The sequence below is a fragment of the Xenopus laevis genome, chromosome 6L (assembly GCF_017654675.1).
Source record: "Xenopus laevis strain J_2021 chromosome 6L, Xenopus_laevis_v10.1, whole genome shotgun sequence".
NCBI classification, from domain to species: Eukaryota; Metazoa; Chordata; class Amphibia; order Anura; family Pipidae; genus Xenopus; species Xenopus laevis.
This window is the reverse complement of record NC_054381.1, coordinates 144,592,702-144,613,151: the sequence shown is the minus strand read 5'-3', so window position 1 is coordinate 144,613,151 and position 20,450 is coordinate 144,592,702.

Genomic DNA, 20,450 nt, shown 5'->3' with positions numbered 1-20,450 from the left:
ACCGCTCTCCTGAAAGACAAGAGCCAATCATCCCTCCAGTCAAGATTATTGCCTCCCTGTATCCACAGTTTGCCGACCAAATCCTGGCTGGTCAGTCTTCTGCTCCTTCCGGTACTCCCATTGGGATGGCATTTGTTCCTCCTGAGCTGCGTCTGCCTATCCTGCAACAGACCCATTGCTCCAGGCAAGCCGGACACCCTGGCCCAGCTAAAACTCTTGAACTCTTACGACGCCTGGTCTGGTGGCCTGATATCCGCAAAGATGTGAAAGACTTTGTTGCTGCTTGTAATGTTTGTGCCACATCTAAGTCAAGCCACTCCCGCCCCAGTGGGTTACTACAGCCCTTGCCAGTTCCTTCCCGTCCCTGGACCCACCTGTCCATGGACTTCATTGTCGAACTTCCTCCCTCCTGTGGGAACACGGTGATCTGGGTTGTCATTGATCGTTTCTCCAAAATGGCCCATTTCATCCCTCTGAAGAAGTTGCCCTCTGCGGTGGAGTTGTCCCAGCTATTTATCCAGTACATCTTCCGCCTGCATGGTTTCCCGGTGGAGATCGTCTCCGATAGAGGCACACAGTTTACTGCCAAGTTCTGGCGTTCCCTATGCAAAGACCTGGGAATTGTTCTTCAGTTTTCATCTGCATACCACCCGCAGACGAATGGGGCAGCTGAACGTGTCAACCAAGCCCTGGAACAGTTCTTGAGGAACCACGTTTCCCTTTGTCAAGATGATTGGTCTGATCTCCTCCCGTGGGCGGAATTTGCTCATAACAATGCCTGCCACACTTCCACTGGAAGGTCCCCATTTATGGCGGTGTATGGTCAACATCCTCAAGCCTTCCCACAAGACTTTGTGTTGTCCGATGTTCCGGCCGCTGATGACCATGCAGCCCACATGTCTGCTATTTGGGCCGCAACCAAGTCCAATCTGGAGAAGAGTGCTCTGGTTCTTAAGACGTTTGCAGATCGTAGACGTAGACCCTCTCCTCCCTACAAGGTCGGTGATAAAGTCTGGTTGTCTTCCAGGAACATTCGGTTGAAGGTACCATCTCCTAAGTTGGGTCCGAGGTTCGTAGGTCCTTTTTCCATCCTGGAGGTGATCAATCCTGTGGCTGTCAGACTTCAGCTTCCTCCTGAGATGCGAATTCATGTCTCCTTGTCTCATGTCTCCTTGGTGAAACCCGCTACCTCCAACCGCTTTTCTGTTGTCCAGCCTCCTCCTCCTACTATCTCTGTGGATGGTCAACAAGAATATGAAGTGGAGAAGATCCTTGACTCCAGAATCTCCAGGGGGTCTCTTCAGTACCTCATCAAGTGGAAGGGCTTTGGCCCTGAAGAATGCTCCTGGGAAGGATACTCTGATGTCCATGCTCCTCGTCTGGTGAGGGAGTTCCATTCCAAGTTTCCCCAGAAGCCAAGTCCTGGTGGTCCGGAGGCCCCCCGTGAAGGGGGGGGTACTGTAACGATCGCCGCCCGGAGCAGGCCCAGGAGCTCCGGGCGGCGCGTCCTCTCCTGCCGGCGTCGCTCCCAAGATGGCGGCGCCCATGGCCGCCACGTGGGTAAGCGGCGCCGGCGCGATGACGTCAGTGCGCCGACGTCGGCGCAAGGACGTCAATGACGTCACTAAGGCGCCAAATTCAAATAAAAAGCCTGTTTAGACGCCAGGATGGCGCCCAAGTATAGGAAATCTTCCCCAAAGTATTTCCTGGGTTCCCTGTGTGCTATTTTTGCTATCCTGTTCCTGATTATTATCTTTGACCCTTGCCTGGACTTTGGACTTTTGCCTTTATCTGCCTGCCCCTGAACTCTTGCCTGGATTCAGATTATTCTTCGATTAACCCTTTGGACACCGCGACCTTGTTCCCTCAAGAGGGCTTCCTCCTTGATCCTGACAACCTCCCTGGAGGGAGCTCCCGGCTCCCTGACATACAGATAGTGATCAGGTTGGAACTGGGTGCTTGCAAGGTAGAATTGCTAACCACGGAGCCACACAGTCTCTACTTATCTGCAGATCCTCCATTGTCACCAGAGGTCAATTTTATCGAAAGTTGATTAAAATGTCTCTATGTTTTTTCAATGTTGGAGGAAACCCATGCAGACATGGATGACACATGGAACTGAATTGAAGATCCCAGTACTTGCAAGGCAGAATTGCTAACCACTGAGCCACCATGTTTCTACTTTTCTGCAGAGGCTCCATTGTCTCCAGAGAATTTTGGGGGTGCAAGATGCAAGTGCTGCTGAGGAAATGTCCAGCTCCCAATGTAAATGGCGACTTTTCGCTAGCATTACTTCGGCAATACGAACATTTTATAGTGAAGATGAGCTAGGGTTCATTTCTACCTAGCGAATTTACATAGGGTAGGAAATTTAAAGTTCTATGGACATCTTTATGTTAAATGTTAGTGCATATACTTACAAATTACACTTTTTAAAACTCAAGTCCAGGGAACCTTAATAAAGATAATAGAGTTGTTATAATGCCCTACACATGAGCCCACTGTATAGTTTATGTTCCTTTCAGTATGTCGGATGGAGAGAACCAGTTATCAAAAAAAAGGACTTTTGCAGCCTGTTACTCTGAAATAAGGAAAAGTCGCCAGCATTTGTTGAACTTTGATGCATTTTCAACTCACAGAATATGATGTAAGTGACAGAAGAATGAGGAAGATCTATACACTCCATTGCACTTTGCCTGGTCTGAGCTGGAGAAGGCAAGTCTGGTGGAAGAGGTAACGTTCATTAAAATCCAGATTTTAGTAAATTTGCGGAGCAACGTCCATTCGATAGAGTGCGAATGAGCACTAGTGCCTGTCTCTTTCACTAGTGAATTGTCACCTGAGCCCATTAGTAAATTGGCCCCGCAGGCGGTAATGCTAGTAAATTGACGCTAGCGTTATCCACTTCGCCCCTTTAGTAAATCTGCCCCACAGACTCCATTTTATCCAAATATTCCAAATTTTTAAAAATAATTTCCTTTTTCTCTGTAATAATAAAACCGTACCTGTACTTTCAACTCCTATCCATCGCTATTTTTCCAAATAATCTGTTAGTCAAACCTTTCAGCGGTTGTTTAGGTTTCGGACCCTTGCAACCAGACACTTGTTTGTATCTAAAGCTGCTGGGAAGGTTGAAAAAAAATGTTATTTCTAATAATATTCCCAAAAGCAAAAATGCACGATGGCTAAGTAATAAGATTTCATTTAACTCCATGTGTAATTGTGAGGGAGGAATGTCAGGGAAACCTTCCATGCGTAGATCAATTATACAGCAACTGTGGTGATTCCGTCCATCCAGCAGTTTCTTTTGGCCTTAACTTCTTTAACATCATTATAATAGACATATGCCTTCATAGTGAAAATGAAAACCAGTTATTCCCTCGTTTCTGTGCCAGTGGGATTCGCTGGAGAATAAAATAGGCACGCAAGGCCAGGAATTTAAATTGTACACAGATTTTAATACAAGAAGAAAAATCAATTGGTCGAAGTTGCAATTTCCATCTCCAGAATGTTTTGTTGTTGTTGCAGTTTGGTTCCTTTGTACATATGTTACATATATTGAAGTATAATCTAAATTAAGAATGGGAGTGCGTGGTAGGAACACGATCAGGGTGCAGGTTTGCCCTGCCTCTATGATAATTCATGGATATCAATCTCTTACTCTTCATTTTTGCACATATGCCCTTAGTAGTGATGAGCGAATAAATTCAGCAATGTATTTGCGGTGAATTTCCACATTTCGCCCCCAGTGAATGTTCTTGCAAAACTGCGTCAAAAATTCGCTGGCGAAAAATCTGGCACGTCAAAAAAATTTGTTGCAAGTCAAAATTGTTGCACGCATAAAAATTGTCGCGCGTCACAAATTATTCAGACATCCATTGACTTTAATGTGTTTCACTAATTTTTCGCCAAAATATTCATGCGTATAAAAATTTACGCTCGCGTATAAAAATTGTCGCGCGTCACAAATTATTCAGACATCCATTGACTTTAATGAGTTTCACAAATTTTTCGCCAAAATATTCATGCTTATAAAAATTGACACTCGCATGTAAAAATTGTCGTGCGTCACAATAATTTTGATGTCCATTGACTTCAACGGGTTTCACAAAGGTGCAAACTATGACACAATAAACACTTAGGGGTTTATCCCCTGTTGCAATTATTCCTGTGTGCCGATCCCTCCTTGTTCTGCTTTACATTGGAAATCGTGGGAGTGCCGTCTCCCCAAAGGATAGTGCACCAGGCTACTGAGAAGGGAAGGCAAGGTTGTGCGCTCACACCGCGTTTCACAAAGTTTTCGCCATTTTGCAAATTATTTCGACGTTTCGTAAATTTTTTGTTGAAGCAAAATGGGACAGATTCACCCATCACTAGCCCTTAGATTTACTTTATATACATCAAGCCCAGTAGAAGGGGTTGTAGTCCCTATTTATCTACTCTGATAAAGGGGCATGTTTACTAACATTAGAGCTAAATATCTCTGGAGATATTGCCCATAGCAACCAAACAGATCTTTGCTTTTCTTTTCTTAAATTGTAGCTGAGTGTTTAAATCTAATTGCTAATGGGCAACATCTCCAGAGTTAGTAAAAATGTCCATAAAGGTGGCCATAGACGCACAGATAATATCGTAGAATTTTCGGTGCATGTATGGTGGGAAACAAGCTGATCGATATCGGCAGAAGACTTGGATATCGGTTGGCTCGTTGATCGGGCTGGACGGAAAATTTTGATCGGGTGCCTTTGAAGGGACCCAAACATCGGTCATTGTTAGTGCTGAATCAGCTCTACACGTGTGTATTGAAATCAACGATCTTTCTTGGAAATATCTTTTCCAAGAAAGATCATAATTGTTACATCTATGACCACCTTAAGTCTATTTTTGTTTCACACAAGTCCATGCTTCTCTTAAATGGGGTTTTCTGACAATTTATCAAATACATTACAGCTTGGCTTAAGGGCCACATTCCTTCAGGATCCATTGTGATCAAGTTGCTTTTATGTTTAATGATGTCTGACAACATCTCTAGATATCATCAGTACAAAGTCAAGATGGGATCTGATAGTCAAAGGAGACACATTTGCTCAGAACAAAATGCCCTAGTGTATACTACTATGCTACTATATAGCTGGCCATAGGCGCAAAGATCTGATCGTACGAAATGAGGATTCCTACGATTCGGACCGTGTGTGGAGAGTCCTGACATTTTTTGTCCGGTCATTTGGTCGATCGTTCAGGTTTAAAAATATATGTCGACTGCCGATAATATCTCTGCATGTATTGCCGATCGTACGAGACTGTCACCAGCTTTTGTCGGACATAACTATCGTACAATTGCTGTCAGGGGCAGAACATTGTCTGATCTGTTCTTTTACTACTTTATTTGATCTGAATGGTTAGTGGCAGGTCGGGAGATGGGGAAGTCTGATCCAGAGCCGGGCGAAGCTGGGCAGGTGACCTAGGCAGCCTGCCCGGCTTCTGCACCATCTGGTTGCAAGCATGCGCGAGAGCTAGATGTTCGCGTGTGTGAATGGGCGATTGTGCGCATGCGCGAAAAGACGCTTCTGCGCATGCGTGAATAGACGCTCGTACGCATGCGAGAATAGGCACTCGCCTGCATGCTAGAGCAACTCGCATAGATGCGAACAAGTGGGCGGTCAGCAGAGAAGGGACCGGACTAGGGGTAGGAGTAAGTACGTGCCTGGTGCCCCTCCACCTTTGCGCCCTAGGCACGTGCCTACTCTGCCTACCCCTAGTTCGGGCCCTGGTCCGATCGTATGATGATGCGTACGATCGGATCTTTGCGTCTATGGCCAGCTTTACTCACTTATACAGAGGCCTACAATTAGCAGAAAGTTAAAGCAAAGTCTAATACAAAATCTGCTATTACAAGTGAAATACTGGTATTTGCTTCTCCGCACATATAGTGATAATTGGTGTTATTCCATATCCAGTATTCATATTGGTATTCAATCTTTTTTGGTCTTATTCAGCAGGATTTGGACAAATCCACGTGCCTGGCCCAACCGAATCTTTACATTTTCGTTACAAAACTAGGAAGTAAAAAAATGTTTACTTTTCCCCTTCCTGGCCCTGGCCGAACCAAATCCTTAAAATCACTGGACTTTTCATCGAAAAGGAAGTATAATATTTTTTCTTTATCCTTTCCCGGCCCTGACTTGCATAGGAAATTAGAATTGATTTTGGTTCGGTATTTGGGCAAATCTTTTACAAAGGATTCGGGGGTTGGGTCCATACACAAAATAGTGGATTTGTTGCATCCATAATATTCTGTGTTTAATGCATGGTTCCTTGGCAGAAAGACAGTCCTAAACTGATTTACCCATAGGTGCTGCTCCATTAAAGATAATGTAAAACATATGACAGACATTAGTACATAAATCTTCAAGTTTGAACTTAATAAATGCGTCTTCTTAAATCTGCAAGAGATTTAGACGTATACCATTATTTTTATCTCTTAGAGCTGAATAGACGGACGGTAATATAAACAACGGCCTGTGAATGCATAGCTATCATTCTAGTAGAAGAATATTTGGCTGCCAACGATTCCTGGGAGAAAACCTCTAAGTATTTACTTCCCCGTGTTAATAATCTTTATATATCCAAGTCAAAAGATGCCTAGAATGTGACATTCCACTTAGCAATCTAGAGATAGCATTATTTTAGGCATGTGATTGCATAAATATGCCAATCAGTTTTAGTCTGTTTTTAAGTGAAATTTGCGAAACGATGGGAAAAAAATTGCGAATTTGTCCCGTGTTTAAAAATGAGCTCCAATGTCTTTTTTTTTTTTGCATTTTTGCTTAATTCTATATTTGTGCCAGAAGCCATAAGAAAAAAAAATCAGCAAACCTCAAATGTCTTTGTATCGTTCAGGAAATATAAGCTTTGCACTAATAAAACATCTCAACTATGGAAACATATGTAGGTCTGTGTTAACGGAAGGCAATTAAAGAGAAGTCAAACAATGCCATAATGAAGACAATCTCAAATCAGAGCTCAGTGAGTGTTTTGGAGACAAGATATACACAAGAGATTAAAGCCAGGGAAGATCCTCGATGGTAATGTTATGAGAGATTACTGGTGTACACATGCCAAGAAGAATGAAGAGCAATAACTTGCTTTGTTTCACATGCCACCTCTACCTAAACTCTGTCCAAACAATTCCCTCACCACTTTCCTCTTTCTTCTCTCTGCAACTTTTTTCTTGACAGCTCCTTATCTTGTCAGTCCGCTAGAACCTCTGAATTCACTATCCAAGCAAATGGATTATGCCACTCTTTATCTGAATTCATTTCTGCTGGTTTTTAATGTTTTCCTGTAAAGAGTTGCAAGTACAAGTCATGTTTGTTTTGTATAAGATTCATAAGCTTATTGAAACAAAGACATGTTCCCTTGTCCTCTACAACACACTAAGGGGCACATTTACTAAGCTCGAGTGAAGGATTAGAATAAAAAACACTTTAAATTTCGAAGTTTTTTTGGCTTCGACCATCGAATTAGCTACTTTGACCTTCGACTAAGACTTCGACTTCGAATTGAACGTTTCGAACTAAAAATCGTTCGACTATTCGATAGTCGAAGTACTGTCTCTTTAAGAAAAACTTCGACCACCTACTTCGCCACCTAAAACCTACCTAGCACCAATGTTAGCCTATGGGGAAGGTCCCCATAAGCTTTCCTAGTTTTTATTGATTGAAGGAAAATAGTTCGATCGATGGATTAAACTCCTTTGAATCGTTCGATTCGAAGGATTTAATCGTTTGATCGAACGATTTTTCATTTGATCGTTCAATCGATTGAAATCCGGTAAATACTACGACTTCGATATTCGAAGTTGAAGGATTTTACTTCGACGGTCGAATATCAAGGGTTAATTATTTTTTATTTCTAAATTACACTGCAAATAATTCACTCTACAATATAAATTTAATTCCTGAACCAGCAAGTTTATTTTTTGTAGTTGTAATATTGGTGTGTAGCCGCCATCTCAGGTAATTTTGCCTGGTCATGTGCTTTCAGAAAGAGCCAGCACTTTAGGATGGAACTGCTTTCTGGCAGGCTGTTGTTTCTCCTACTCAATGTAAATGAATGTGTTGCAGTGGGACCTGGATTTTACTATTAAGTGCTGTTCTAAGATCTACCAGGCAGCTGTTATCTTGCGTTAGGGAGATTGTTCTGTTGTTAGGCTGCTGGGGGAAAGGGAGGGGGGTGATATCACTCCAACTTGCAGTACAGCAGTAAAGAGTGACTGAAGTTTATCAGAGCACAAGTCACATGACTTGGGGCAGCTGGGAAACTGGCAACATGTCTAGCCCCATGTCAGATTTCAAAATTAAACATAAAAAATTCTGTTTGCTCTTTTGAGAAATGGATTTCAGTGCAGAATTCTGCTGGAGCAGCACTATTAACTGATGCGTTTTGAAAAAAAAAAAGTATCCCTTTAAAATCATGTGACTTTTTTTCACAAAACAAGTAAAAAAATAAGGGTTCGGTTTTGGGTTGGTATTCGGCCAAATCTTTCACAAAGGATTCGGGGGTTTGGCCAAATCCAAAATAGTGGATTTGGTGCATCACTATTAGGGATGCTTTGACATCAATTCCAGGGCTGGCTGGTTGTGATTAGCTTCTTGCAAACTTATCCCCAAAGTGATAAACTTCCTTATGGAACCAATAAGGCAGGAGTCTAGTGGGTGCATATAGAACAGTATGTGGTCAATATGGGGTGGATTAAAATCAAAATGATTCTTTTCCTCTTCAAAACACACACCAGCCACAGTGTGATAGTAAATCCAGACCAAGATGTAGAAACAAAGAAGAAAACTGCAGTTTTGGGAGCTAGTCCCTTTTTCAAGTGATAACAAACCATATTACAAATGCATTTGTTTTCCCCCAAACAAAATTTTCGGGAAAGTGTATTAATAAATAAGCCCCAAAAACCTGTGGGGATTTCGTCTGAGTTTTTTTCAGATAAATTAGGACTTTGATAAATAACCCCCTAAATAGACCACCAGCTGCAAGTGCCCATCCCCTTAATTAACCACATGATGTGCTTGCACAGTCCAATATGCCTAGTAATGTCCTTGTGCATGTGTTGAGAAAAGTGAGGGTGAACTGAAATGCCAATCGAGAGCCAGGTCTGATCCCCAGTATCAATGCCCAACCTCAGTAATGTTTTTCTGAAGCAAATCCCACCAACATTGTTCCAACATCTAATGGAAAGACCTTCCAGAAGGGTAGAGAGTAGAGGCTGTTTTAACAGCAAAGAGAGGACCAACTTCATATTTATACCCTTGGCATGTAAATGAGCTCCTAAACTGCCTCCTAATTTGTTTACTTTTTGTGCTTCTACAGGATCATGTAGGGGACACACTGCGAGTGTGCTCTTTGTTCTAGAAGAGCCTAAATTCTGTTTTTAAAATTCTATTCTATCCCTTGTAACCTACAGGGCACGGCTGTCTGAGGCCACTTTCTTATATTTTCTTATGACAGGAGCCCCCCAAGAATAATATACTGGAAAGGCATAATAGTGTAAGCAATTTTTATCTGCACTACTTGTGATGTGTTTCAGGCTTCCATCAAAATATAGCTAGGGGAGCAGGATCAACCATGTAGATATGAGTAGACACTCAATAAGCAGTTTATCAAGGGCAGAAGAGTAAAATAAATGGAGATTAATTTAGTACCCACTGCAGAGGCAGCCTTATGCATTTCATGTTTACAACATTTAGTCATAACACTTAGGGGGTTATTTATCAAAGGTCCAGTGTTAAAAAGTTATTTTTACATTGAATCAACTCGAATGCACTCGGAACTGGAATGGTATTTTATTTAAGAAAAAACTCGAAGGACAAAAACCCGAATCTGTGAGTGCCACAACCCGAAAACTCAAATTAATTGAGTTTTTGCAAAAAAATCGCTCAAATCATTCGAGTTTTCGGGCAAAATCCTCTGAAAAAAACATGAACATCAAACAGGCTATTAACATCTCAAATGGTTCCAGGGACTCCTACATGACCTCAACAGGTTTTAGATGGTGTATTTTCGGATTCAAGCTATTTCCAGGGGTATAATAAATTTCAAACTTTCAAGTTTTTTATACAAAAAACCTGAATGATTTGAATTTGGTTTTTTTTACCTGAAAATTTGACCAAAAAAGACAACTCGAAAACTCGAATTTTCATGGAAAAACAACTCAAAATGTAATAAATCTGCCCCTTAGTCATAGCCTAGTGGAAAAAAAATAAATCTACATTTATTTTATTCTTCTGCCTTTGATGGTCTGCTCATTGAAAGCCTGCTTATGGTTGATTCCGCTCCCCTAGCTGAAGGCTCAGGGCAGTGCACGTGAACCTCCTTTGGACATCATTTTTATTTGTTTTGAAATATTGTTTTTTTTATAATGCAATAACTTTTCTACTTTTCAGAGTTAGTTAGAGGGAGTGAAAAGTAAAGAATGCCATAAAGACCAGATCGATTTAAAATATATATATATATATATAATACACAAAAGCCGTGAATATCTTGTAAATTATATCCTTATAAACGATGAGTTCTGATGTCATTTCTGTCACATGACTCACTGAAATTTGTGTATTATAATAAATAAAGTACCCCCAGTTGCAAAATATGAGGATATTAGAAGTTACCTCAGAGTTCCATGACCTGTATAAAAACACTCGGCCTTCGGCCTCGTGTTTTTATATGGTCATGAAACTCCTCGGTAACTAATAATATCCTTATATTTTACAAGAGGGCTCTTTAGAGTGCCTGCTACTTCAACCGTAAAACCCTCACTTGAAAAGAATGAAAAAGTCAGAATATCGTAACCAGCTTATGTATATAAAAAAAAAGGGACAGGAAATTTCTGCTGGAACCAAATTGCTTCCTCTCCACTCCCTTCTTTTATGTGCAATATTACTAAGGGTTTTTTTGCCAAATTCATTACAAATTTTAATGTTGCAAACGCTTTGAGAATTCCCTGTAACAACGTGAAAGAAATACAGTGCAAAGCAAGAGAACTAAGAGAAATGATGTGAGCTGCCTATACCTGTGGCGCACCACAGCCACAATCTGCTAATTCATCTGTTATAAAACATGATCCAAAAAAAGGCCTGTACAAGATGCATCAGGGAATGTAATGTATTCCTGCGGCTGGATCTTACTTCATCGCTTGCTGGGTTTCTGGCAGACATTCTATCTAATGAGCTCCAGTGTCAATGTATCAAACTACTTTGTAAATAATAGAAAACCAATAAAAAAAGAAACAATATCTTAAAAGAATTCTCCACTTAGCAATTACAGAACAACTACTAAATGACTTCTCATGCCGCACTTGCGTAACCACTTTCAGCCATTTCTTTAGTTTCTCCATCAAATGTTGTATATTTGCCTCATGAAAGAAGCAAAGAAGCCCAGAGAAGCCATTAAACATTCTTTATTTTGTAAGAATTTCGGGTGATCCTATGTCAGGCACAGATGGAGTGGTTTTAATGGCGCTTTATGTTTTGGTACAGTGCAACCTGTTGCAATGGAACACTACTGGTTGCAATGGAAAACCATTAAAGGGGTTGTTCACGTCTGAGTTAACTGTTAGTATGATGTAGAGAGGGATATTCTGAGATAATTTGCAATTGGTTTTCATTTTTTATTATTTGTGGTTTTTGAGTTATTTAGCGTTTTATTCAGCAGCTCTCCAGTTCACAGTTTCAGCCATCTAGGGTCCAAATTCCCCTAGCAACCATGCATTGATTTGAATAAGAGGCTGGACTATGAATAGGAGAGGCTTGAATAGAAAGAGGAGTAATAAAAAGAGTAGCAATAACTATAGGAGGCACATTTATCAAAGGTTTGAATTTCGAATTCATGTTAGTTTTTAAAAACTCCCATAAGTTCGAAACGCGGCCAACCGAAATTTATTTAAAAAAAATCGAATCTTTTTAAACGCAGATGAATGGAATTCGAGCCGGATTTGAATCGATTTCGATAAGAATTCGATTCAAATTTTAGAAACTGGATTCGAGTTTTTTCCCCCTGAAAACAACTGGAATGTCAGGAAAGCTGCTCAAACAACAACTCAAAATTGATCCCTGGACATCTCCATTGATTCGGCAGGTTTTAGGTTGCTTATAGTCGAATTTGAGTTCTTAAAGGGCCAGTGTATGATAAATTTCAAAAAATCGAATTAAAATTATTTTGGACAAACTTGAATTGAATTTGAATAATTGATTTGACAATTTTGACAATTTTGACCATAAAAAAAAATCCAAAGTAGTTGCCGGTAAATTTGTAATACTCCTAACAAAAGGCCTCAGCCGCCCCCAACCTGCTCAAAATGTACCTTTTTTTTCTGTCTTCAGGCCAATCGCGCGTGTAGGCCCCGCCCCTTATGTCATGACACGCCCCTTGCTACTTCACGGTCCACCCCTTTTTACAACACGCCCACGCCCTGCCGGTAATCATTGTTTTAAAAGGTGGCAACCCTAGTTGCTATGGGCTACTAGGCTGGTGTAAAAGTTGCTGAACATATGTGGCATGTATGTCCTTGTTAGAGTAGGCAGTTAGCCTTTGAATTCATTATTATTATTATTATTATTATTACTATTATTATTAATAATAATAAAATGTATTTTTAGAGCTCCAACATATTGCACAGTGCTGTACAATAAATAGGTTTATACAAAGAAATACATACATAGCAACCAGTAACCGATACTAAAGATGAAGAGGGCCCAGCTCAAAAGAGCTAGCAATCTTAGGAAAAATGGTTGAGACACAAGGGGCCGATTTACTAAACTCGAGGGAATAATTTGAATTGAAAAAAATTCGAATTTCGAAGTATTTTTTGGGGACTTCGACCATCAAATTGGTCAAATTCGATCGAATGATCCGAACGATTCGAAGTAAAAGTCGTTCGACTATTCGACCATTCGATAGTCAAAGTACTGTCTCTTTAAAAAATAGTTTGACTACATACTTCACTACTTTAAAGGTTCAATGTTAGCCTATGGGGCCCTTCCCCTGCACTTTTCTAAGGTTTTTGTGGTCAAATAAAAATCCTTCGACCGATCGCTTAAAATCGTGCGAATCGTTAGATTTGAACTAATTTATCATTCGATCGAATGATTTTTATTCGATCGTTCGATCAAAGTATTTGCGGTAAATCCTTCGAATTCGAATATCGAATTCGAAGGATTTTACTTCGAGGGTCGAATTCGAGGGTTTTTTAACCCTCGAAAATTCGACCCTTGATAAATCTGCCGCAAGGTGTGGGAATAAGGAGCCTCCCCGATAAGATATACTGGATCTAATGGTCAATGAATATCTGACACCCAACTCCTGAATGAAGACAAAATGAGGAGAAACAGATGCTGAGAGAGGAATAGTGAAGATAAACTTGATTATTCTGAAAAGACACAGAATATTTAATTGATTGTATTTAGAAAGTTTCTTATTTCAGTATGCTGATGCTTATATTACATTTTCATTTTCGCAATAGTTCCCCTTTAAGTCTGCTCAAAAATGTGTAAACATTAAATAAACCCAATAGGATTGTTCTTGCAGATTTGTTACCATCAAGTACCAGCTACTGTTTTATTATTATTATGCAGAAAAAGATAATAATTTTGAAACATCTGAATCATTTGTTTAAAATGGACTCTATGGGATATGGTCTTCCTGTATTTCATAGTTTTCTAGTTAACGAGTTGCTGAATAAGGGATCCCATACCTGTAATTAGTGATGGGCGAATCTGTCCCCAAAAATTCGCGAAAATGCATTGAATTCATTGGGTGTCAAAATAATTTTGACGCAAGACAATTTAGACGCGAGCGATAATTTTTATTCGTGCAACTATTTTGTCCAAATGCGTTAAAGTTAATGGGCATCTGAATAATTTTGACGCACAGCAATTTTTATGCGCAACAATTTTTTTGACGCAGCGGATTTTTCGCCAGCTGCAGTTTCGCAAAAACATTTGCCAGTGACGAAACATGGAAATTCGCTGCAAAATCCATGCCTGCCATATTTATTCTCCCATCACTACCTGTAATATAACAATAGGCAGACAAGCTGTATTTCTTGGACTTTCTGTTAAAAAAAACCTCTATATTGCCCTTATAAAGATACTTATTCACTTTCAAGACTGCCAGATGAATTTGTTACCAACTCGTGGTTAGATCCTAATATTTCCCTACCTCTGTATAAATTATCACCCTTGGTATGAAAAGCTCGAGATGTATGCCCATTATTCAGACTTGTTGCCTAGAAGTGCAAATTCTCTGCATTCCTTGCATTCGCTTCTCACTAACACATGCCGCTTCCATGATTCAATATTCCCATGAGAAATGGCCATTCCTTATCATACAGATGCTGCCAATTCTTCTTCACGCCTACCTTGGCTGCTGAAATAATTACTTGTATATTCTCATTCCAGTCCACCAACAGTTACAGATCAACGCACAAATTGCTTATCATGTTATTATATATGGCCTAAAATCTTTCCATCCGACCTAGAAGAAACAATGAATGCCTGAGCAAGAAGAATACAATAATGTAAAATTGGAATTAAATTGATATCTTACAATGGAAAAGCTTCATATAAAATGAAATATTCTGTATTTCTTATCTTGAAAAGTTGAAGAATACAATGTATAGCCAGTTCAGCGTTTGGTTGCTTTTCCAGTTTATAATAATTTGGAAAGTCCAAGAAAATTGTAGATTTCACAGATTTTTTTTCATCTTTGCCTATTTATAACTTATGATAAAATGACTTTTGGCCGCTCAAGGTGGAGAAGACTTTCTGCTAAACAATAATGGCCTCGATTAAAATAAGTGAGCCACATTGTTCAAATGTTTCAGATGATGGAGAAAATCTGTGAAAAGTTACAGAAACGCTTTCCTTAATAGGAAAAATGTAGACCAATAGGAAAATAATAAATCTGTACTTTCATATGTATGTCCTCTAAAATGTCTAAAATCGCTTATCAGCTTTTATATTCGGTTTTTGCTTTTTTAATAAGATAATAGGGCAGATTGATCAAAGAACAAATCATTTTTAAAAATTGCTAATACTTTGTAAATTAAAAATTGGGCCTTCATCGTTATTCCCATGAAAAGTTGTTTCCTAGTGAAAACGATTGAAATATTTTGAAGTTGCCTACCTAACTTTTCACTTTGGTCAACTGATTGAATTTGCAACAAGATTTTGCTCGATAGGATACAGTCGGGGGAATGTAATTAAAGTTGCAAAGAGCAAAACAATAAGGAAAAAAATTGACATCTCACAATGTAATATTGTTCCTTAAAGGGATACTGTCATGGGAAAAACATTTTTTTCAAAATGAATCAGTTAATGGTGCTGTTCCAGCAGAATTCTGCACTGAAATCCATTTCTCAAAAGAGCAAACAGATTTGTTTATATTCAATTTTGAAATCTGACATGGGGCTAGACATATTGTCAATTTCCCAGCTGTCCCAAGTCATGTGACTTGTGCTCTGATAAACTTCAGTTACTGCAAGTTAGAGTGATAGTAAAAACCCATGTCCCACTGAGACACATTCAGTTACATTGAGAAGGAAAAACAGCAGCCTGCCAGAAAGCATTTCTCTCCTAAAGTGCAGGCACAAGTCACATGACTGGGGACAGCTGGGAAATTGACAATATATCTAGCCCCATGTCAGATTTTCAAATTGAATATAAAAAAAATCTGTTTGCTCTTTTGAGAAATGGATTTCAGTGCAGAATTCTGCTGGAGCAGCACTATTAACTGATTCATTTTGAAAACAAAATTTTTTCCCATGACAGTATCCCTTTAAACTGTTATTGCATTGCGAATTGTAACTGCGCATTGTGAATTGTAATTGCGCACTCTTAAGAAGTGCTTGAAGGTGTCGTAATCTTTTGAAGCAAACATAACAGCTTTTTCAGTAAGAAGTTTTATTACATTTACTGCGCATTGGCGAAAACTATAAAATTCGCAAACGGACTTCCACTGTCGGAAGTGGTCGCTAAACAGTTTCCGTGTTTGCAAAAGCTATATTAAATTCACGCAAAGCAAGATTTGTTCACGCAAATGCATAACTTTTCACATTGCAAATAGTTTTTCCGGTACTGACTTTTATTGCATTCTCCGAATGCTTTTTATCAGGTTAAATCTGGCAAAATCATTTTAGTGAAATAATGGGGCAGATTTACTAAAGGATGAATTATCACCTTGGAAGGCTTCACTATACTTTGTGCAACTTCATCAGACTTTAATTCGCAGCGAATACGCGTATTCATCAACACGCAAAGTTTCGTCTCAGCAGCTGAATGGTGGCAAAACAAAGCAGACATTTTTAAGCAAATTTTTGCTAGCGTTACTTTCTTCCTATCGAAACTTCGTTAACATACTTACGTTTATGTCAATTTAAATAAGGTACATAAAGGTCATATGTATGTATTTATTAACGATTGCTGGTGAAATTGCTGGAAGTTATTAAAAATGTCCAAGGAAGCAAAATAAAGACAAAGGAGATCCTCTATTGTCCTATTTATCTTTTTTTATGACTTTTTGGCACACAGGATATGATGCCACTGATAAAAGATTGAGGAGGATGTAGCTTCATCTTATCAATTCGCCCAAAAACCCGTCGAAACAGACTCTGGCGAAAAGGGTAACGTATTGGAAAGTTCACACTTTGATGAATTTGCGTAGTAGCGATCTGTTTCGTCTGATGAAAGGCAGCAAAACTTTCACTACTGATTGTTCGCAACACCTTTTAGTAAATTGCCGATGTCACTGTGAATTGTCGTTTTCTAGCGAAGCCCACTTCGCCCTTTCGTAAATTTGCCCCTTGGAGAAATACACGATAATGTGTGTGATCGTTTTATTATTTTTTAACCTTTTTTCAGCTTCAAAAAGTTTCCATAAATGGGATTGAAATTCAACCTGCGGATGAACATCTACATTTTAATGAAAACACTAATGAGAACGTTGCTAAATCTGTCCCTTTATAAGTGAGAATGGACAAACGGAGCCCTTATACATAAAAATAGATTTATATCTCAGACAGATGATTATTAACGACTTTTGATTGTGACATTCCATGTTCTATTACAAGGCCACGTGATGAAGATTGGCAACTAAAGATTCATGTTGCATATTTATACTGGACGGAACATCCAAACTGTATCCTGCAGAATTATAATTCCCAGTGGTTTGTTTGTTTGCCAATCCCACGAGCACCTGATTCTAATTAGTCCACTGGTTCTTCTGAAGGAACATGAGGTTCACTTCCTGCTTTATTACTTCTTGTTCTCTTCAAATTTCCTTGCATTGAGTCTTCTGTCATTTAAAGTTTTTTTATTTGTATACTTTATTATAACATTAGCTTGAAATAAAGGATATCGAAATTAGAACACCTGTCTTTATAAATATAAAGATATAAAACATAAAGCAATGATTTTACATTCTATCAAGCACATTGTAGCATTCCATATAACACAAACTGTGTTTAGTCTTGACAAAAACAAGAGAGCATTTGAAACCAATCTGCTCCAACAATCATGTCTGCCGAGAATGGGATAAGGCATCACTTTCAGTCAAGGCTTGGCAGGCACAACGACCAAACCCAATTAAAACCCTTTAAAAGCCTTTTAACAAAATTAGCCCACATCCAAGTTTATACTTTTTGGGGCCATAAAACAATTACGTTTGAAAATGCAGTTTCAAGGCCACAAATTAATATTTCAACGGTGCCAAAGTAAACCTGTTAAAATGTGATAAACAGATTCGGTAATGTTTGCATTCTCTTTATCGTCTCTTCAGGTCCGTTTGGCTGTTCTCCTGTCCAATACTCGAGCAGTATTCTCTCTGTACCGATTTCACTTGCACCAAAATATGATTATTTCTATAACTGGGCGTCCCTAAATATTTCTGAAATATTGATACAATTACAAATTTAGAAACAGATTTATAAAACTGAATTCTCAAGGTTTTTTTTATTCAGAAAAACGTAAAATACTGAAGGTGTGTTTATGTGTGAAAAAACTAGGGATGCACCGAATCCAGGAATCGAATCGTGATTCAGCCAGGATTCAACCTTTTTCAGCAGGATTCGGCAGAATCTTGGTGCCTGGCGGAACCAAATCAGAATTTTCATTTGCATATACAAATAAGGGATGGAAAATCACGTAACTTTTTGTCACCAAACATGAAAGTAAAATTGTTTTCCCCTTTTCCCCTTCCTGCCCATAATTTGCATATGCAAATTAGTATTCAGATTCAGTTCGGTATTCGGACAAATCTTTCATGGAGGATTCGGCCGAATCCCAAATAATGGATTTGGTGCATCCTTAGAAAAAACTACAAAAATCAAAAACTCATTCTTTCAAAAACAACTCAAATGCAGTAAAATTACATTCTGCTCCTCATTTTCAATGGCTCTGCCAAATTTTAAATCATTCTTGAAAACAAGAATTAAAAAATAGCTTGATTCTTGAAAATACAATTCCTATTGACTTCTACATGAAAAAACGTAAAGTTCTTGAAGGTGTGTTTAGGTGTGAAAAAACTAGGGATGCTCCGAATCCAGGATTCGGTTCGGTATTCGGCCAGGATTTGTCTTTTTTCAAGAGGATTTGGATTAGGATGATTACTTGTGCCCAATCCTAATTTGCATATGCAAATTAGGGATGGATAATCACGTAACTTTGTGTCACCAAACAAGGAAGATATTTTATTCCCTTTTTCCCTTCTTGTTCATAATTTGCATGTGCAAATTAGGATTCAGATTCAATTCAGACAAATCTTTTATGAAGGATTCATAGTGGATCATAATAGTTGAATCCCAAATAGTGGATTCGGTGCATCCCTAGAAGAAAATACAAAAATCAAAAGCTCGTTCTTTCAAAAATGTGAAAAACAACTCAAATGCAGTAAAATCACATTCTACTCCTCATTTTCAATGGCTCTGCCAAATTTTAAATGATTATTGAAAACAAGAATTAAAAAAATAGCTTGAATCTTGAAAATACAATTCCCATTGAAAGCGACATGAACTTGGCAGCATTTTTTCACTGCAGTTTGACCTTTTTGCTCTTAATAAATCTTTGAGTTGAAATTGAGTTTTGGAAACTCAAATTTGAATTGTTTTTTTTTTTTTTAAAAAAAAGGTTTGCTTATTGGTTACATCTTCAGCGCACAAAAAGCAGGGGACCATACATATCAAGTTCTCCAAAGGATAGCTCATAATCATTAGAACTCACAGGAAGATCCAACCATTTTATTTTTATACTTAAGTATAGAGAGAGGGGGTGTAAAGAACGTACCTGGTGGTCTAGTGGGGGGACGGCAGGGACGCCTGCCACGATTAGCAGCCTCCATTAGGCCGCAGGCGCCGGCATCTTAGGGCGCGCACGGTCTTGGGGGATTTAAAGGCGCAGGTGCGCTGACGTCGATGGCGCGAAATTCAAAAACTATTTAAAGCCCATTAGGGCTGTGGGACCTTGCCCGTGATAGGAGTTTGTTCCTGGTGCTTCCTGAGCTTTGCTAATACTGTTTTTGAACCTGTTTGATTCCTGTTGTGACCCCTGCCTGGCTTTTGAATATTCTAAACTCTCTATCCTGACTCTTGCCTGATTATCAACTACCTCTTCTGATTAACCCTCTGATTGACTACCTGGTTTGACCCTTGCCTGCCTGACTACATTTATTCTCTGCCTGCCCCGACCCGGCCTGATCTGACTACTCTTTTGCCTAAAAGCCTTGTACTACGACCTTCTGCCCAAAGACTTTGCTTTACAGTTGTGCCCCTCTGCCTATCCAGAACCTATTGCCTTGCACCTCTCGTTTAAGTCCTGGTGGCATCCAAGTAGCTGAGGGCTCCTCCCGAAGCCAAAGGCGGTCACACTACAGGTGAAGCACAAGCCAAGACCAGGGTGCTTGGCACTTGTTCTGGTGTTTGGTGCCGACCGTTACAGGGGGGATTGGGCCGTGGGGTGTGCGCCACTACCTGCTTGGGCATGGATGGGTTCTATCAGTCGGTAACCTGGGGTGCAAGTGAGTCCAACATGTCAGTCTATGTGCCCCAGAATATATCCGGGCAACCTCTGCTTACGTATGTTAGCTTGTACAGTGGGAGTGCATGGTTTCCAGGAGAGAACAATAGTTTTCCTGGCAATATAGAAGTTTTATGATTTTTGCAGAATTGTTGCGCCCCATTGTAGCAGACAGTAGAGATTCTATACTTGAGCCATAACCAGAGTTAGTTGGAACTGAGCCCTGGATTGGTTCCGTAGTGACGTAAAAGAACTAAACACACAACTTGATAACTCACACATTGTATTTCCATTTTTTTTATTGTTTTGGCTCCCATTATTTCTCCACAGTAAAAGCCCTCGGTTCCAGCGGTTACTGAACACCCACAGATTGGCTCACCCAAC